At 35.6% G+C, this 21,400-nt stretch overlaps 1 long non-coding RNA gene across 1 annotated transcript in view; it reads left to right on the top strand.

Annotated features, from left to right (window-relative positions):
* The window catches only part of LOC117063841, a 51,681-nt gene extending 31,562 nt beyond the window's left edge, over window positions 1–20,119 (top strand). The window contains exon 3 of the long non-coding RNA XR_004429115.1: window positions 19,299–20,119. This is a non-coding gene — a long non-coding RNA (uncharacterized LOC117063841). The remainder of the gene's footprint in view (window positions 1–19,298) is intronic.
* Window positions 20,120–21,400: the final 1,281 nt, after the last annotated feature.

Genomic DNA, 21,400 nt, shown 5'->3' with positions numbered 1-21,400 from the left:
CTCTACCCCAAGAGACAGCTACCATCCTGATCTTTGTGATAATTCATCTCTTTCTTTTCTGGACAACTTTTCTACCAATGAAAATATTTACAAATGCATTATTAAATATATACAAATACATGCACAGAAATTTATGTATATATTTTAAAATATAAATATATTCCTATAATTATATAAATAAGTATACATATGTATATATGTATGGTGTATATTTACATATTTTTACAGTTCTGTTTTTTATGAACCTAATAGGAATTAAATCATGCTGTAGGTATTTTTCTTTCCTCAATATTATATTTATTGTATTAATCCACGTTAATTTGGGTGACGTAGGCCATTTACTTTCACTACTCTATAGAAATTATGTGCATGAATACATAATTTACTATCTATTATATTGTGAATGAATTTTTTGTTGTTTACAAACCAAATTTTTGCTGTTGTGAACAATGATTCTGTAGACCCATGTGCAATTTCTCCTGGTACACATGAAGTATTCTATAGTATAGAACCATGGGTGAGATTGCTGCATTGTAGGGCATGAGCATGGTTCATTTAACTAGATAGTGCCAAACTTTTATCACATTAGTTGTACCAATTTGTACCTTCTCCAACAGTGTATGACAGTTCCCATTGATCCATAGACTGGACATCATTTGGTGTGATAGATGTTACTAGTGCCCATCAATATTTCCAGGACATCTCTTCTTTCAGGGGACAACAAGGCTGATCACACTTCCTCACCTCTTTAAAGCTAAGCAAAAGCATGTGACCATGTGACTTAGTCTTTTCTTTGGACAATGGCATTCACTTCTGGGTGGAAGCATTGAAAGACCTTATAAGTAATTCTCCATGTTGTTTTTCTTCTGTGGCAAGTCCAGATGGCAGTGTCATAATATGGTGAAATGCCTTTCAGCCTTATTTACCATAGCTTTATAATGAGTTGTGATAGATAATGAGTACCCAACCTCAGTCTCTCTTTTTAAAACATTTGACTGTTCCTGATCTTTGCCCTTACAAATATATTTTAGGATCAATTTGTCAAATTCCATAGTTAAGTCTGCTGGAATTTAGATTGGAGTAATGTGAACTTATAGGTCAGTATGGGAGAGAACTGAAATCTTTGCAATATTTTATCTCCTAATGTAGGATCCAAGAACAGATAGTTTTCCTTTATTTAGGTCTCATTTAGTGTTTTTCAATCAGGTTTTGTAATTTTCTTCATAAAGTGTTTGCAACACATTTGGTAGATTTGTCTTAAGGTACTTCATATTTTTGATGCTACTGTATAAGGGCTAATTTTTAGATTTTTCTTTTTTTCCAGGTAGTTGTTTTTGACATATAGTTGTATAATTTATTTTCTTGTGGAATAATGAAATAATTTTGTGCCAGGATTCTTGTTAAATATTCTTATTAATGTAAACATTTTATTTACAGTCTCTTTTGGGCTTTTTAATACAACAAACATATTACCAATAATTGTCCTTTGTCCTTTCCAAACTTTATGCCTTTTATTTTATTTTTTTTAAATTCATTATTATTCTGGCTAAATAGAAGTTGTGATAAAAGTCATATCACAAAGGCTTTTCCTCAAAGAAAATGCTTTCAATGCATTTTTTTATTCATTCATTGCAGGTCATGAGCATGGTTCATTTAACTAGATAGTGCCCAAATTTGTTTTATGATGTTTTCCTTCTTCTTTCTCTCTCTGTCTGTCTTCCTTTCTAGATACCTGTATCAGGTTAAACATTTTTCATCTTTTCATAGTTGACCAAGAGTTTTTTCATCATGAATGCATGTTGACCTTTAATAGGTATTCCTCCAGATGTTTTTGAAGAGGTCCTATAATTATTTTTAATTGTGTTCAGTAATTCATATTAATTTTAACTCATATAAATTAATTAATGTTAAATCAATCTTTAATTGTTATGATAACCCAACTTGGTCATAGTTTTCATTCTTCTCATATCTTGTTATATTCAGTTCATTAATGATTTGCCTTAGATAGTAGTTATGTTTATAAGTCATTTTGGGCATATTTTTCATTCACATAATCTCCTTGCCAAGATTTTGTATCAAGCTAATTCGAGACAAGCAGCTCTCATCTGGGACTTATTTTTGCCTCCCAGGTTTCACTTGGCAATACCCAGAGATAATTTTGATTGTCACAACTTGTGGTGAAGGTACTATTGACATTTAGTGAGTAGAAGTCAGGAATGGTGATGAATATCCTGTATTGTACAGGACAACATTCCAAAACAGATCATTATCTGGTCAAAAATGTTAATAGTGAGAAATCCTGTTCTAGCTTCATAAAATTGCGTAATATATCTAAAATTGAAATTATTTGTTTTATAGAACCTATCAATTAAGATATAGAGGCTAAGAGTTTTTTGTGAAAATATGTTTGTCCTTCTGTTTTTCTTTGGTTATAGAACAAATCTGGTTTCTTTTGGGGAAAGTTTTAGTAAATCATATTTTCCTGATAATTAGTTTGCTTCATCTAATATTTAAAATTTATTATCTAAAGATGTTTATTGTTTACCTTAACAACTTTTAAATATCTACAGTACCTGTAGTGATTTCTCCTTTTTATATTTCATATTTTTTCATTTGTCTCTATTATGTTTTTGTTTGTTTGTTTCTCTTGTCAGTGTAACTAGGGTTTCTCTGTTTTATCCGTTTTTCACAAAACTGTTGATCCTTTTGTTGCGTATTTATTTTCCATTTCATTGTCTTTTCACTTATGTTTACTATTTCCTGTTTACTGTCCTTTTAAGATTTATTTTTCTGTTTTTTTAAAAGTTCTTAAGATAGATACTTGGTTCACTAGAGTTAACATTTTATATTTTCTACTATAAGTATTTTAAGGCTATAGCTCTCCCTCTGGTTTTACTTATAGTTGCATGCTATTTATATTATACATTTTTAGTGAGCTTGAAAATATTATGTGTTCTGTAACTGGTGTATAGTATCATCTATATCTCAGTAGCTCCAGTATATACTAATTACACTATTAAACTCTTCTAAATCAGTAACTCTTTTTTATGATTTATATAAAATATATGTCATCTCTCATTGTGATTGTGAATTGCCAATTTCTTCTTGAAGATATCTCAATTATTTCTATACATATTGAGACTGCATTATTAGTTATATTTTAAGTTTAAAATTATATCTCAAACTGATAAGCAACTTCAGCAAAGTCTCAGGATACAAAATCAATGTGCAAAAATCACAAGCATTCCTATACACCAATAACAGACAAACAGAGAGCCAAAACATGAGTAAACTCCCATTCACAATTGCTACAAAGACAAAAATATACCTAGGAATACAACTGACAAGGGATATGAAGGACCTCTTCAAGGAGAACTACAAACCACTACTCAAGAAAATATGATAGGTGACAAAAAAATGGAAAAACACTCCATGCTCATGGATAGGAAGAGTCAATATTGTGAAAATAGCCAACCTGCCCAAAGTAATTTATAGCTTCGATGCTATTCCCATCAAGCTACCATTGACTTTCTTCACAGAATTGGAAAAAATTACTTTAAATTCCACATGAAACCAAAAAAGAGCAAACATAGCTGAGACAATCCTAAGCAAAAAGAACAAAGCTGGAGACGTCACGCTACCCGATTCCAAACTATACTACAAGACCACAGTAACAAAAACAGCATGGTAATAGTACCAAATCAGATACACAGACCAATGGAACAGAACAGAGGCCTCAGAAATAACCCCACACATCAACAACCATCTGATCTTTGACAAACCTGACAAAAACAAACAATGGGGAAAGGATTCCCTATTTAATAAGTGGTGTTGGGAAAAGTGCCTAGCCATATGCAGAAAACTGAAACTGGATCCTTCCTTACGCCTTACACAAAAATTAACTCAAGGTGGATTAAAGACTTAAACGTAAGACCTAAAACCATAAAAACCCTAGAAGAAAACCTAGCCAATACCATTCAGGACATAGGCATGGGCAAATACTTCATGACTAAAACACCAAAAGCAATGGCAGCAAAAGCCAAAATTGACAAATGGGATCTAATTAAACTAAACAGCTTCTGCACAGGAAAAGAAACTATCATCAGGATGTACAGGCAACCTACAGAATGAGAGAAAATGTTTGCAATCTTCTCATCTGACAAAGGGCTAATATCCAGAATCTACAAATAACTTAAACAAATTTACAAGAAAAAAAATCAAAAAGTGGGCTATGGATATGAACAGACACTCTCAAAAGAGGACATTTATGCAGCCAACAAAAATATGAAGGAAGAGCTCATCATTACTGGTCTTCAGAGAAACACAAATCAAAACCACAGTGAGATACCATCTCACACCAGTTAGAAAGGCATTCATTAAAAAGGCAGGAAACAACAGATGCTGGAGAGGATATGGAAAAATAGGAACACTTTTACATTGTTGATGCGAGTGTAAATTAGTTCAACCATTTTGGAAGACAGTGTGGCGATCCCTCAAGGATCTAGAACTAGAAATACAATTTGATCCAGCAATTCCATTACTGGGTATATACCCCAAGGATTATAAATCATTCCACTATAAAGACACATGCACATATCTGTTTATGCGGCACTGTTCACAATAGCAAAGACTTGGAACCAATCCGAATGCCCATCAATGATAGACTAGACAAAGAAAATGTGGCACATATACAGCCATAAAAAGGATGAGTTCATGTCCTTTGCAGGGACATGGATGAAGCTGGAAACCATCATTCTCAGCAAACTAACACAAGGACAGGAAACCAAACACTGCATATTCTCACTCATAGGTGGGAGCTGAACAATGCGAACACATGGATGCAGGGAAGGGAACATCACACAATGGGACCTGTTGCCGGGTGGGGGGCTAGGGGAGGGATAGCATTGGGAGAAATAACTAATGTAGATGACAGGTTGATGGATGCAGCAAACCACCATGGCACGTGTATACCTATGTAACAAACCTGTACGTTCTGCACATGTACCCCAGAACTTAAAGTGTAATAAGAAAAATTATTTTACTTATGGATGAATTCAACTTATTAATATTATGAACTACCTATATCTAGTAATGCTTTTGCTTAAAAGTATATAGTGATAGGAAAAACATTCCTGTTTACCCAGTCACCACACCCGGCCTGTATCGTTAGGTTTTAAACTTATTACAAATCACAGGTGGTTGGATTCTTTTCAGTTTGGTTGATTTTTTTGAATTAACCAAGTTTTTATTACTTTAATTGGAATATAATATCTAATATATTGGAATTTGGATCAAACATCTTATTACAAGCTTCTCATTTCCAAAATATTTTGTGCCATGTTCTCCTTCCTTTCTGCTTTTTGGAATTGTTGAGATTAATTTTTTTCCTTTCATGCTTTCTGCTAGCAACTGGGAAGTGTTGTATTGCTTTATTTAGTAGTTACCCTAGAAATTCAAACATACTTTACTTAGGAAAAGTCTAAAATTGTTTAGTATCATTAGCATCCTTCTAAATAATAGAAGACTTAAAAACATATAAACTACTTTTACCCATCTCCTGACTTATCCTTTCATGATTTTGTACATTTTTTTTTTTTCTTTTTTTGAGACGGAATCTCACTCTGTCTCCCAGGCTGAAGTGCAGTGGTATAATCGCAGCTCACTGCAACCTCCACCTCCTGGGTTCAAGCAGTTTTTCTGCCTCAGTCTCCTGAGTAGCTGGGATTACAGGCACGCACCACCACACCCAGCTAATTTTTGTATTTTTAGCAGAAATACGGGGTTTTGCCATGTTGGCCAGGCTGGTCTCGAACTCCTGACCTCAGGTGATCTGGTCTACTTGGCCTCCCAAAGTCCTGGGATTATAGGCGTGAGATTTTGTACATTTTATAAGCAAATATCATCAAACATGGCTATGTTAAGCAGTTAATGTTTGTTTAAATTCACTAACAAATTTATCACATTAGTGTCCATCATTTTTTTCATCTCAGATTTGATGGTCCATCTGTTATCACTTTGCTCATTATATACTATTTACTATTTACTATTTATTTATTTATCTTTAGTTAGGGTCTGTTGATGTAAACTCAGCTTACATGTTTCAGAAAATATCTTCATATTGCTATCATAAGATATTTTTACCCGGCGTAGAACTTTTAGTTGACATTCCGTTTTTCTCTGGGCATATTGAAGATATTATTACGCTGTATTTAACTTTTAGTTTTGCCAATGAGATGTCAGCTGTCAGTGTGTTATTTCCTGGAAGATAATTTCTCTTTCTCTCTTTCTCCCTAGCTTTTTTTTCTTTTTATTATTGGAGTTTTGTGTTTTAATTCTATTATGTTTATATTGTTTAGTATTTATTGGATTTGTTAAATATATATACAGATACACACACACATATATGTATACACACACACGCACATATAGATATCTTTCTATGATTCTGGAGAATTCTCAGCCATTTTTATTAAAATATTGTCTCTGCCACTTTTTCTTTTCTTCTCTGGAATAAACATAGATAATTTTCTCTCTATTCCTCTATGCATCTTAGCTTCCTTTTATATTTTCATCATTCTGCCTCCTTTTACTTTATCTTGATAATTTCTCAGATCCCTGCTCCACTTTGATAACTTTCTCTTCTGTTATGTACACTAAAGTTTTAAGTTTCAAATAATGTATTTTTTTAATTTCTGGAATTTCTATTTGCTGCTGCAAAATCCGTGTTTTTCTTTAAGGATGTTTGTTCTCTGCACATATTCAAACTTGCATTTTATTTTGTTTTAAAATTAAGCAGTTATTTTTTACTTTCCCTACTGCTTAGTTGTTTTGCTTTGGGTTATATTTTATTTTGACTTTAAAATGTACATTTGGTTTTGTATGCTTCTATTTCTTTAGTGAAATTTCCTGTTATTTAAGTTGTCATCACATCTTTCCTTTAATTCATTCAATAGAGTTTACTTTAATTCTTTTACTAAATTTATAATAAGTGCTTAAAATCTTTGTCTGCTAGATTCATTATCTGTGTCCCTTTGGAGTTAAATTTATAATGGCTGATTTTTCCCTGAGCAGTGTAGATCATTCTTTGTATTTCTTTGCCTGATATATATGCACTTTGTTAGCTGGACAAAGCTAGTCAACCCAGGAATGTGTGAAGAGCTTATCTCTTCTCTTCTGTGGCTTTCACAGGATCACCCCATAAAATATATTATGGCCCACTGCCCACCCCCGTCAGCATCATAAACTTCGGCTCCCAGAACTGTAGGTTTTTCTCATTCGTTTGGTAGCAAGTTTGTTACTTTCACTGACAACACTACTGTGCATGTTCACCCTCCATTTAAAATTGGGCCTACTCTTGCTGGAAGACATAGCCCTAGTTTTCCTGGCCTGCCCACACTGGTAACTCTGTTTTTGTTGCTGGAGCTGGTAGAGGGTGGATGGCAGCAGCTCCATGCAAAAGGGTTGCAGACTCTGCAGCTCCTACTCAAAGTTCTAGCAACTTTTCATGACTAGCCAATGCTCAGGATTTTTTGTTTTTCTTTGATAAATTGCTGGAGCTGCAAAATGGTTGTTTTGACCATTTGGACCAATTTGATCATTGCTTTTAGGGGTGGGAATTCACCATAATCTTCATTCTACCATAGTCTTACATTAGATATCTAAGTTGCTTTAAAAGTAAATAGTTATTCTGTAAACTCATTCTAGTTATTTCTGTATCTGAAATCTTTACAGATCTTTTAAAAGCCTCTATTCATTTCTGCTGGTTCTTACTCATGGTATCCTGTATATTTTAAAAATGTATTTTTGTCTTTGAAATATTTCTTGGAGGAAATTATTTGAGGCCTTAGACGAAGATTGTTTCTTCCAGAGAAGATTCGCTTTGCTTTTATTGGATATCTGAAGGTACCACCAGCCTAGTGACACTCAGAGTTAAGTTTTTGCCTGAGGTATTTATGGTTCATGAATGGTATGAATTTGGGATATAAATCTATGTAAGGGCTGACTTGCATGTCCTGGTTTCAGTAAATATTTTCTCCATTCTACTCTTCATCAATGCTGAGAAGCGTTTACTTTTATGACCCTCAAGGTGGATGGGAAAAGGGTTTGGTTACCATACCAACTTACAGTGAGGATGTAGTTGTGTGGGCACCTCCTTTTAGACTCTAAACGAGGGTAGATTCAGGACTTATTGTTGTTTTCTGTTCGGTCTGTAAGAGCCATCTATAGGATCTAAAGTTCAGCAAATTGGCAAATGGCAAAAGCCGACTTCAAGTTCCCTTTTTAATTCTTTGAGTTCTTATTTTACTGTTTTTTTTTTTTTCACTTTTTGCGTAAGAATATCTTACACTTTTGTGACATTTGGATGAATTTTAGAAACTGTGTATGTATTTGTATTTGTAGTTATAGTCCAGGATTTTTATTGTGTCAGCGGCAGGATCAATGCAAGTCTCTAGTCTACCATATTATTGGAGTCTTGCCTTTTCTACAAAAGGAAAAGCAAATGAAAATATCTATGTTTTTAACTACTCACCTATAGCGCCTAGCATAATCTCTTATGTGTAATTGATATTCAGTATACATTTTAAAATACGTGAACTCTTTTTACTTCTTATAGTCAGCAAGATATACCTTTAACGTCAATGTATAATGTCTTTTATTGTAGATAATTTAGTCTCACCATTATATGATTCTTAAATGGCCTCATTAATATTTGTATCATAAGCACTTATAGCCTCTGCTTCTGTTTGTGAATAACTCCAGTGATCAGTAACTCCTTTCCTCCTTTAGGGGCCAATTCTATTCCTAGTTAGTTCTACTTTTTGGGAAATGCCATTTATGCTGATCTGAAAAACCCTGTAAGAAAGATGTAATATACGTAAATATCTGCATTTCAAAGCAATGCATACATGCAATTGGTAAGATAAGAACCAAGTGCGGGCCGGGCGCGGTGGCTCAAGCCTGTAATCCCAGCACTTTGGGAGGCCGAGACGGGTGGATCACGAGGTCAGGCGATCGAGACCATCCTGGCTAACACGGTGAAACCCCGTCTCTACTTAAAAAATACAAAAAAAACTAGCCGGGCGAAGTGGCGGGCGCCTGTAGTCCCAGCTACTCGGGAGGCTGAGGCAGGAGAATGGCGTGAACCCAGGAGGCGGAGCTTGCAGTGAGCTGAGATCCGGCCACTGCACTCCAGCCTGGGCGGCAGAGCGAGACTCCGTCTCAAAAAAAAAAAAAAAAAGAGAACCAAGTGCGGAGTCCAGAGAAGGCCCATTCTGGTTGAGATGATGAAGAAAAGTACAGTAGAGAAAGGATGAAGTTTGGTATTAAAAGATAAAAAGGACTTCAATAGAGAATAGAGATACAGAAAGGGCGGGTCAATGAGTGAAAGCAATGAAAGAGTAGTGGTAGAAAAATGTTACTCATGTTTGGAAAATTTTAAGTAATGTGAAAAATTTTGTGTAGGGTAAAGTTGGAAAGGTAGTTCCAACTCCTTTAGAATCAACTTCATAGAGAACTTCAAAAGTTTCCAATAATTGTTGTTTGTTACGGTAGATGGGTCTGCTTTAATAATACTAATTACCTATTGCTGTCTAAAATACATTAGATCATTGAGAGTCTGAAAACAAGAAAACATATTAGGAATAGTTACCAAAGTCTGAGCTTGAGGTTATCAAAAATTGGATAGAGGCACTTGTACTGAGAATTGAAGTAAAGAAATGGATTTAGGAAATACCATGATGGAGGACATGTCTTGAGTCCTGATTAGATGTAGAAAGGATAAAGAGAAAAAACAGTACAATTTAACTGGGATTTTGGGAGGAGTAACAAGAAAACATGTTGTCTCACAGCTAGAGAATACGATCTTGGAAATATTTTGAGAGTGAAGATGATGAATTCAGCTTTTATATATGCTGAGTTCGAGACACATAGATAAGAATGTACACTTCTTCTGTAAGAAGACATATAAGACTGTAATCCATGAGAGAGGGAAGTCTAAGATGAAATGTTTGGGAATCCTCTCTATGGACATGATAGATGAAGCCAAAGAGAACAATGAAATGATTCATGTTGAGTTATTTGACATTTTTTAAAGTATATAAGTATTTTGATAGTGTGACCATTTGTGTCTGGAAATTTTGAAAAGCACAAAGATGTACAATGATTTATTTAACTCTATACTGTTCCATAGGGAGTTTTTGACATGGGGAATTGTGCTGGTGAGTATTTGGAAACAAGAAGTGTATTAAGCAAGGATTTACAAGATCATTAGACTTTCATTTTGCAGACTCAATCAGATCTGTTCACTATAGTTTCCTGTTGGCATAATTGGTTTCCTGAGGACTTATTACCTGTAGATATACAATTTTTTATTCCAACAATGTTCTGCATTCCTTTTGGACTTTCCTGTCTTGAGATCTCTTTAAAGAGCTAAAACTTCAGGAACTTCTTCTACTTGTTTCTTTAAAGTCAGGATGAGAGACAGAATAAAGCATCCAGCCATGATGATTTTTCCCTAGGTTCTTCTCTCATGCTAAGCCCATTATGGTACGATGTGCCTCTCAAAGAGAATGCAGCTCTAGTACTATTGCACCACTCTGAAAGAAGTATGAGGAGAAGGTAGAAGAGCTATGAAGAGAAAAACAATCCTGATACTTTTATTATTCTCAACAAAGGAACATATTTTCTAGACTAACCTAATTTTGTGTCTTGGCAGATAGTAATGTCCTGGGTTCTTGGAAGTAGAAGGTAGATGGATATAGAGATAATAGGGATACAGATAGAGATGGAGAGATATTATTTACCTTTATGACTGTGTATTAGGGAAATAGCGGTGTTGAGAAAATATATCAGTTGATGCTGTGAGTCAGTAGCTGACAAAACTGCCCGCCTCTTGGAGTAATTTGCATAGCTCTTCAAATAATAATCACATGGACTACATTTCTGAAGAGTCTAACTCAGTAGGTCTAAGCTGGAGTACTCCCTCTGAACAAGGTTTCCCCTTGTCCACAGGTAGTACATTCTAAGACCCTCAGTGGATGCATGAAACTATGAATAGTACTGAGACAACATGTACTATGCATTAACTTCTTTTTTGTTTCTTCACAATTTCATGGATAGTAGATTTGTTCTTATGTGGATCTTAGCAACCTCAGCATTTATGTTTTTTCTTTCCTTATTAAGTTGAGAACTTTCACCTTTTCATGTAAAGAAAGCACTTAGCAACTTCTCTTCAGCATATCTGAATTGCTAGCATCACTACTCTTGTGCTTTGGAGCCATCATTAAGTAAAATGAGGGTTACTTAAATACAAACACTGATATACCTGCACTGTTAATCTGATAAATGAGATAGCTACCAAGTGACTAATGGGCAGATACATAGACAGCATGGACATGCTGGACAAAGACAATCCTCATCTCGGGCAGGATGGAGTGGAAAGGAGAAGGACATTGTGTGATTTCATCACACTACTCGAAATGATCCACAATTCAAAACTTAGGAAGTGTTTATGGAATTTTTCATTAATATATATAAACTGCAGCTGACCACAGGTAACTGAAACCGTGGGAACAAAAACCATGGATAAGCAGAGGACTCCTGTAGGTGTCTAAGATAGACACAGAATAAACCAGTCTACCTGACAAACAAGCTTCCTGAGTGATTCTGAGGGGCAGGGCTCCTGTTAACTTACAGGGCATCTTTGTGCAATTAGAGAGGTACATGATCCTCCATCCCCAGGGCAGATACAACCTGATACCGAGATGCAGAGCTTGGTGAGTACAGTATTGACTAGATGTAAAGTCTTATCTACCTCCTCCTTGACTGAGTACCTGTGTACCATGCATACACTGTACAACCAGCAGTATCAGCCCTGCTCATGGGCACTAGTTGTCAGATCTGCTTCTAAAGGTCGCTGAATATTAAGGAGTTTCAAGTGTAAAAGTCCCCTATGTCTTCTCAAATATCAGCCACAGCCTTGGGATTAAATTCCCTTTGGCAGTGGAAAAAGTCTTTTTCTGTGTCACTGTGCACCGTTTCCCCTATCTAGCTTCATCTTTTCTCACAGACTATCCCCTCTCATGCAATACTCTGACTATTCCAATTGCTGAGATACTCGCTGAGAGTGCTCTCTTACTCCTGCCAGCCATTTATCCTGAGATTGGCCTCTCTCAAGAGATAAAGAGGAGTTCATTGGCCTTATTTAAATGAACTTGTAAAATAAACTTATCATATTTTGTTTAATTTGTAGGACACCAACAATGGACTCACTGTATTATATTGTCCCATTACTTTGTCAGGTGCAGATGAGCTCAGCAGGAATCATGCTTAAAGTGATTTACTGGCACTGCCAAGAGAAAATGAAAGAAGAGTGGGCACTTTCACTATTTTCAGTCAGTGATACCAGTTGTTCCTGAGGGAGATAAAGGTGGCCCATGCATCAACCATGTAGCGATGTTGCTAAGTCATGAGTCACCTTTAGGTTGATGTTGTAAAAAGGATTATCTTATATTTGCAAGTAAGTGATAATGCTTATATTTGCTTTCACTCAACCCACCTCATCTGTGAGAGAATATAAAGGCCTGTGTCATGATGGTAGAAATGAAATGAGACTTGCTCAAGTTTTTCCAAATGTTCCCATGTGTTCTTCCATTGAGTCCTGAAACTCTGCCCTAAAGGACTGATTTCTGAATTATAAAGTATTCTAGATCATATTTCATTTGAAAAAACTACGGCTCAGAGGAGTGAATTGCCCAGGGCCATACAGCTACCTGTCCACGAAGCTAAGGCAGAACTCCTGGATTCTAGTCCTATGTACATTTATTATGTCATGTTGCATTTACCCCATTGCTCTTGCTGGTATTCTGTTTAGCAATCAGATAATCTCAGGAGAGACCACATAGTATGTTCTTAACACTTCAGTCTTAATGAGTTATAAACTTCATGATAAAAGAAATCAGAGTAAGACAGAAGAAACCAGGGTAAGATACTATCGAATTCTAAGAAACAAAAAGGAGTAAAGGGGAGGAAAAGTTGAGGAAAGAGAGATTAAAAGTGAAACGTTGGAGTGACAGAGGGAATTTTTGTCCTACCTGATTTTCAGTTTTGCTTTGGGTCAAACTGGCCTTGTGAAATCAAGAGTTGTTCATTAAACTTCCTGCTTCCCAAGGCCAGTGTATTATCACTATGTTTATTATCTGTGAAGCTCTGCATTACCAGTTCATTTTATTCCTATTCTTTTTATTGTGAGGAAGACAAACAATTGTGCTATCACCCAAGTAGGCAGTGTCATCTGTGAAAATGTGCTGCTTCCAGGAATCGGGGATCGGTGCTCTTTTTAAAAGAATTTTAAATCAGAGGAGGCTGTCAACCATCACAAAGAGGAACTTTTTATTTCCTTGAGTTCCCACTACCTTTTCTAACATGCCACAGCAATCTTCATATAGCTGAAGGAAGTCAGGCATGAAATGGTATTCTATTTAGTTTAATGGTTAACAGACAGCTTCAACAGCCACATTCAACACATTAGCCTTGTGTTGAAAGACTTGATAATTTTTAATAATGTCAAAAAGTGTTCTGTATATAACCCTACTGTATAGCAGAAGTATCCTTGACTGTCTATTTCTTTTCTTTGTTACAAAATATATTGCAGAGTGAGGTTTCATAACAGTGTTTTTTCTAGCTTTTGCTTTCACAAAGTGAGTAGCTCATGGTTCCATGGAGTTCAAAAAGAGAATTAAAATGGAAGAACTTCCTCCAAGTTTTGAAAAGATCTTAGCTATCTTCTAGTCCAAGTCCTTTTATTTGTTAAAGAAATCAAGTCTAGAAAAGTTGAGTGACTCCAGTGACTCAATTTATTAATGCATAACTTATTTTTTTCTCCTTCCCTCATTTTCTCCTTTTCCTTCACCTTTTCTCACTTTTCTTCCTTTTTTTCTTCTTTTGTGCCACTCACCCTTTCATTTCCCTTTCTTCCTCCCTCCCTTCCTTCCTTCCTTCCTCTTTCCCTCTTTCCTTCCTTTTTATCTTCTGTCTTTCCTTCCTGTGTTTCTTCTTAATGCTATGATACTATTTTTTACCTCTCTTTCAATTTCATTTTTGTTCATTTTTGTTTTCAGTATAAAAGACTGCTTCTCCTCACACCCACACAGTGGCTGTTTTCCTAAGAGATGAAACGCCATTTTCCTGGAAAAGAAGAGAAAGCAGTGTGTAATACCTGATTTTCTCTTATTTTCTAATTATTATGTTTCCTAGTCCCAACACGTCTAACTTCTAAGTTTAACTCTAAACATCTAAGTTCTCAGGGAATCATGTTTCTTTTAGTATTCATTTATTTACTAGGTGAATAAATAGTTTGCTCTAAGATTACATTAAAACTTCATCTTCCATCTGATAAAATTAAGAAAACTCCAAGAAAGAGCATAATTATTGATTATTTTGACTAAAACATGAAATATCTTTCAAATATGGATTATTACAATTATGTTCCATGGATGTTCAGCATTATTATCTCATGTAAGTCTTGTGATCATCTTCTGGGGGTAATATAAAGAATATGACATTATCTTAATTTTCATAAATGAGAAAACAGATTTCTAAGATTTCACACGACTTGGTAAAGGTCACATGTCTCAGCATTAGACCCATATTGGAAACCAGACTTTCTAACACCCAGCTCAATATTCTTTCACTATACCAAACACTTCTCCTCATGACAGTAACTTCTGTTTGATTATGTACTTAATCAGAAGTTGTGACAGAGAAACTGGGCTGAGAAAGAGTCTTGGGAGGGTGAGACATGGGACAGCATTGTGGAGGAGAATGGAAGAGAGGATTGTCTCATTTAACTTTAGGTCTGTACAGAGATAGTGGCAAGATAGAAGAGAAGTACCTGGTTTATACAAGAGACTCCACATCATTATGAAACTACAGACTCAATTAGTCCAGAAAATTTATTTCAAGGTTGGAGGTAAGCACCATAGACAGCTCAAAACAAGCAAAGGACTGAAGCAAAGGGAACCCATGATGCAGATCAACGAATCTAACAGTGGGAAAAATAGTAACCAGGACAAATAAAATTATATAGTACTATGGAAGGATTGGATCTTTCTGCTTTTTGGTCTTAGGTAAATTGCCTATTCAAACAAATTTTCGTGTGTGTGTGTATAATTTATTTTCTTCTTTTGCATAACCTACATCAATGAAGGGCTTCCAATATGTTCAGTGCAATATGATCAGTTCCATGAATGATATCCTTGCATGCTGCATTCTCAGATTCTTCTCATTCTAGGGCTCTGTGTCAGAAACTTGTGTGGAACAAGACCCACTAACTTGGGACTTAACAAGTGTTTACTTGACTTTGCATTGGCTTCATATAGGCTAGCATCTTGTAGATTAACAATTTACTCCAAGAACAATGACATGTCACAGCATTGCTTAAGATGCAAGTAACATTTTCCTTCACTTGGAGGGCCCATTTAACAAGATGGTCTAAGGATATGGCTTGAGTGTATGCTATCTCATGAGCTATCACTGTAGGTTTATGTGACTAATTTTATTAAATATACAATAATTAATGTTTCCAAAAGGTATTAGTCTCTCTTTTAAAGTAACAATCATGGGAAGTTGTAAGCAAGTTTAAATAATATACTCATTTTGGGAACTCTTTTGGAATAATTTTAAAAATGTACCAGAGTGCTTTTATTGGAACTTGAACTATAAGTGCCCACCTAATGCCTGTTGGTTAATATAACTTATATCATAGGATCATAATAAGAAGGACAATAGATAAAGTTCTTCCAAAAACTCCAGTGATTCTACTAAACCCTGTTCACTTCCTTTGTTGCAAGTCAGAGAACACAGTTTCTGGTCTAAACTATTTCATTAATTAACTGTGTAGTTTGAGACAAGTGTTTTAACCACTCAATATCTTTATCTAAAAATTGGATTACATGATCTCTTAGTTTCCTGCTAGCTCCATCAGTCTGTGTTTCTATGGTCCACTTGATGTCAAAGTCAGTATTCAAAGTCAGATTCACTTTGGGAAAGTGTGATCTATTTTTTTAAAGGTTGTCTAGGTTCACAGGTTTAATGGAACCCTGCCTGTGCCCTGGAAATACTGTCTATGATGGTTAAGCCATTTAATAATATGCAGGTTTAAAGTGATCTAATAACTTCTCACAATATAAAAGAACTTAAAAATATATATATTTTTAAATTTTGAACATAAGGAAATTTATCAACTTTAATTCCACTGAGTAGAATTAAATCTGCAAATAAGTGGCTAATTGTATGTACTTATTGTCAATTGGGACTTCAGTAAAGAGCACTGCCAAGCTGTATGCTTTGGATAAGACAAGTAGTGTGGAAAGAAGGAGCAGGGGAGCAGAAAAAAAATAAATAAGAATAATGGAATGATTGACGAGTTTTGAATATCCAGGAGAACTATTCAAATAAATAGCACTGACACATTTTTAAACAATCATAGATAGATTCAAGTAAACATGAACAGAAAAATAAACAAAAAGGAGAAAACTCATCCTGTGACAGTCTGTACATTTTTTTAACCTAAAACATCATTGGGAATAAATACAAAAATTGAATATAACTTAAGTATTAACAGAGGTCATCGTACCTAATGAGAATAAAAAACAATAAGCCCAGTTTACCCACTCCCTACCCTCCATTCTATGAGATGCCTCATGTCTTTTCTAAAACTTTGAGAACATTTCAAGGTCTTGTAATTTCCAAAAATTCCAGGGTTTTGCAATTTTCTAAGAATCTCTGGCCTGATGTCTCCCCTCCAGCCAAGCTTGAACAGCGTTATAGTGCCCATCTCTTGGTGTATCTCCTTCTTAGGCTTTGTGCTCACGCTCAACGTGGAGCTCAATCTCCTGATGTGGCTATCCACCAAAGCCATTCCATGAAATGTCTACATATACAAAATATTTTGGGAAATATAGTGTTCATGGCAGCAACAACAAAAATTTATAATTAAATCCTTCACATAGCTATTGTGGTGTTTTGGAGCCGTGCCACCATTTTGGAGCTCTTCCTGTGGTTCTTGGGCATACATTAAGCCCTCTCACTTTCAGGAAAGATCTCCTCCTGCTCAATTCCCCTTCCTCTAACTAGCTACTCTGAGGGTATATGTCCTCCCTTTAACAAGAATGCAGATTTTAACTTCATGTGGTTGATGGTCAGGTTTTCCAATATCAAATAAAACCTTGCACTGAATTTAGAGAAGTTGATCAATAACAGCATTAGCTAAGTAAACAAAATAATATCTCAGACTGTTGAGTTTGGGAAATGATTCTCGAGTCTGCCTCCTGCAATCTAAACAACTGCACATGGCTATCAGACCATAAAGCTACTAGAATGCTTATTGTTTAAACGTTTCCCCTCCAACTGCACACACATTTTATCTAGAGATGAATTTAAGCATGGAAACTTTAGTACTGAAATGAAACACTAAACACAAAGTGCAAAGAAGGCAAACACTACCCATCTGAAGAGAACATGGCAGTAATTTAAAATCATATGTTTTTGTCAAATAAATCTTTAGGCCAAAGTGCTGAAGTACTCTCGCATTCTTTGATGCTTTGCAAGAAGACTATAAATGTCAGGAATGCCAATGGCAACAGAAAAAAAGTCTACATTTTTATGCCTAAATTATCATTTGATTCTTTTAAAATGGTCTTGCCGTGTTATATTATTTCTTAACACACCAAGATACATGCTACACTGGATTATAAATTACTTTGAATCTCAGAATCCAAATTTGCAAACTGCCGTGAGTTATCAGACTGCTATACTGATTAAATAAGCAATCTAAACATTTGCATGAAGAAGAATTCCTAGGGCAATTCTCAACTAGAAAACAAGTTAGAAAGAGAATAACATGACTAAGAGCTGTGGGTGGGAATCATCACCAAGAAAGTGGCAATGCTGTGTCACAAATTTGGGGCTGCGGCTATGTATGAAAACCAGCAGGCAGGTATTAGAGAGAGTGAATGGTGAAAGAAAGGAGGGAGGGAGAGAGTGAGACTTAGAGGGTAGAAGGAGAAGACTGGAGAATGAACATGGTTCTGAGTGAGAACATAATTACCATGTCAGTGATCACAGCCTCCCTTCCTCAGAAAGAATTTTGAGTGTCAGTATAGGTTCCCTTTCTTCTCATATCATTTCCCAACAATGTTGCCAGTATCTTCCTTACTCCACTCATTTTCTATCCAAATAGTATGTCAAGTTAGAGTGTCAGCTTTTGATACATGGCACCTAGTGGAGTTAGTTCAGTTGGCAAGACTAAGAAAGAGTTGAATAGCCTGTAATCCCAGTACTTTGGGAGGCTGAAGCAGGGAGATCATGAGGTCAAGAGATCAAGACAATCCTGGTCAACATGGTAAAACCCCATCTCTACTAAAAATGCAAAAATTAGCAGAGTAAGGTGGTGCACACCTGTAATCCCAGCTACTCAGGAGGCTGAGGCAGGAGAATTGCTTGAACCCAGAGGTTGCAGTGAGCCAAGATTGACACTCCAGCCTGGTGACAGAGTGAGACTCCATCTCAAAAAAAAAAAAAATGAGTTGAATAATTCTGAAAAATTCTTTAATTGGACTATGAAGTAAGTAAAAAAAAATACAACAGCCTCAGGCCACCATGATTTTACCTGTGAAAGCCACCAGCCTTAAATAAAAACAGGACTTAGAATAGAACATCTGGTCTGTTTGCATCTTTTGACACACCTGGAGTAGCTAATATCCTTTACCCACGATGTTGATGCCTGCAATCTTAATGTTTCAAGGAAGAATTAGAGTAAGAAATGTGAGTGGCAACAAATCTGTGCTGCTTTTCATGGAGCTGCCACCAGGCATTCTTCTGCCAAAGGAAGAACAGAGTTAAGTTAATTAAAATGGCTAATATTGACTAGAGATACGATTTTGTATTCCAGCAGGTGCTCTTTAAATTTGCCTACTTATACGTTATAATTAATCATCTTCTCTAAAGAATCTATGTATTTCAAAATTGCAATTACCTTTATATATTTGACTAATTTTATACAATATCAAATTATGGATTTTGTACACATTGTTCTCCAAAATTGCTAGACAGATGTGACAAAGTCAAAATTATTAAACTTAATCTATCTTAAATGGTCAAAAATGATTATGTTGTAGGTTTAATTGGAATTAGAGGAAGGGAATTTCAGAAGTACACTATTGTCTTAGTCAGTTTGGGCTGTCATAATAGAAAACCTTAGACTGGATAATTAATAAATAACAGACATTTATTTCTTACAGTTCTGAACACTGGGAAGTCCAAGAGCAAGGCACCAACAGATTCAATGTCTGGTGAGAACTACTCTCTGCTTCAAAGATGGCACTTTCTTACTGCGTTCTCACACAGAAGAAGAGACAAGTACTGTGTCCTACCATGGTAGAAAGGCAAAAAGGAGCCAAACAGGCTCCCTCAAGGCATTTTTTTTTTTTTTTTTTTTTTTTTTTTTTTTTTTTTTTGACAGAGTCTTGCTCTGTCTCCGGGCTGGAGTGCAGTGGCGTGATCTCGGCTCACTGCAACCTCCACATCCCAGGTTCAAGCAATTCTCCTGCCTCAGCCTCCTGAGTAGCTGGGACGACAGACATGTGCCACTACACCCGGATAATTTTTTGTATTTTAGTAGAGATGGGATTTCACCATGTTGACCAGGATGATCTCGATCTCTTGACCTCATTATCCTCCCACCTCGGCTTCCCAAAGTGCTGGGATTACAGGTAAGAGCCACCGTGCCTGGCCCTCAAGACCTTTTATGAAAGTACTAATCCCATTCCTGAAGGCAGAGACCTCATGACCTGATAACCTCCTAAAGGCCTCGCCTCTTAATACCTTCACACTGAGGATTAAATTTCAGCATGAATTTTGGAGGGAAACAAACATTCAGACCATAGCAGTTACCAATTTTTACGGGACTACTGCCCTCAAAGTGCACTCAATTTACATTGTATCAATTGCTATACCACTTAATTGACATTGTTTTCATCATGTAATTTTTTTTTCACTTTTCTCTGCTTTTTTCCTGCCATTATTTTTTAGCATTGCTATTGAATATATGCATTAAAACATCATTATCATGTTACATTTCTTTTAACAAATATTTAATGATTTTCTCCCCTTCATTGCCTGCAGGATAAAGATCCATTACTTGGCTTTTAAAACTCTACAGGACATAGTCCCATGTGAAACACCATCTTTTTATGGGTTATAGTAACAAAATTGGTACAAGCCTTGTAAGAATGCTGACCTGAGAACCTAGTCAAGGTAACTTAAATCTTTTATCCCATGGATAAAATATAATTCTATATCTCAGTTTTTAAGTTTCCACATGATTGCCTCCTGCCTAATCCTTTATCAACTGTGACCCAACTTCCCATACTTTATCCAGTACACTTATGTGTAGCATTAATGACATTTATGGTCATTTTGGTCAATTATGGCCCACGTATACGAAGGTGGACCCATAATGTTATAATGGAGTTGACAAATTCCTATTGTCTAATGACATCATCATTGTCATGTCGTAGTACAAGACATCACTAACATGTTTGTGGTGATGCTGGTGTGAATAAACCTACCGTGATGCCAGTTGCATAAAAGTCTAACATATACAATTAGGTACAGCACCTAATAATTGATAATATACATAAACAGCTATGTTACTGGCTTATACTTTTTATTGTAATTTTAGAGTGTACTTCTTCTACTTATAAAAAAAAGTGTTAAATGTAAAGCTGCCTCCGGCAATTCCTTCAGGAGGTATTCCAGAAAAAGGCATTATTATAGGACATGGAATCTCCATGCATGTTACTATCTCTGAAAATCTTTCAGTGGGACAAGATGTGGAGGTGGAAGATAGTGACATTAATGATCTTGACCTTATGTAGGCCTGGGCTATTGTGTGTGTTTTTGCCTTAGTTTTTAATAAAAATCTTTAAAAAGGAAAAATATGTTTTATAAATAGAAAAACCTTACAGAATAAGAATATAAAGGAAGAAAGTAATTTTGGACAGCTGTGCCATATGTTCGTGTTTGAAGCCAAGTGTTATAACAAAAGAGTCAGAGTTAAAAAATTAAAATGTTTACAAAGTGCAAAAGTTACAGTCAGCTGAGGTTAATTTAGTACTGAAGAAAGAAATTTTAAAAATAAATTTGGCTTAAGTGTACAGTGTTTATAAAGTATACAGAGTGTCCAGTAATGGTCTAGGCCTTCACATTCACTCACCACTCACACACTGACTCATACAGAGCAACTTCCAATCCTGCCATTTCCATTTATGGTAAGTGCCCTATACAGGTGCGTCTTTTTAAAAAATTGTCTTCTATAGTGTATTTTTACTGTACTTTTTCT

The sequence above is a fragment of the Trachypithecus francoisi genome, unplaced genomic scaffold (genome assembly GCF_009764315.1).
Source record: "Trachypithecus francoisi isolate TF-2019V2 unplaced genomic scaffold, Tfra_2.0 Lachesis_group19, whole genome shotgun sequence".
NCBI lineage: Eukaryota > Metazoa > Chordata > Mammalia > Primates > Cercopithecidae > Trachypithecus > Trachypithecus francoisi.
Note: the sequence above shows the minus strand (reverse complement) of the source record. Positions and strands in the feature narration are given on the sequence as shown.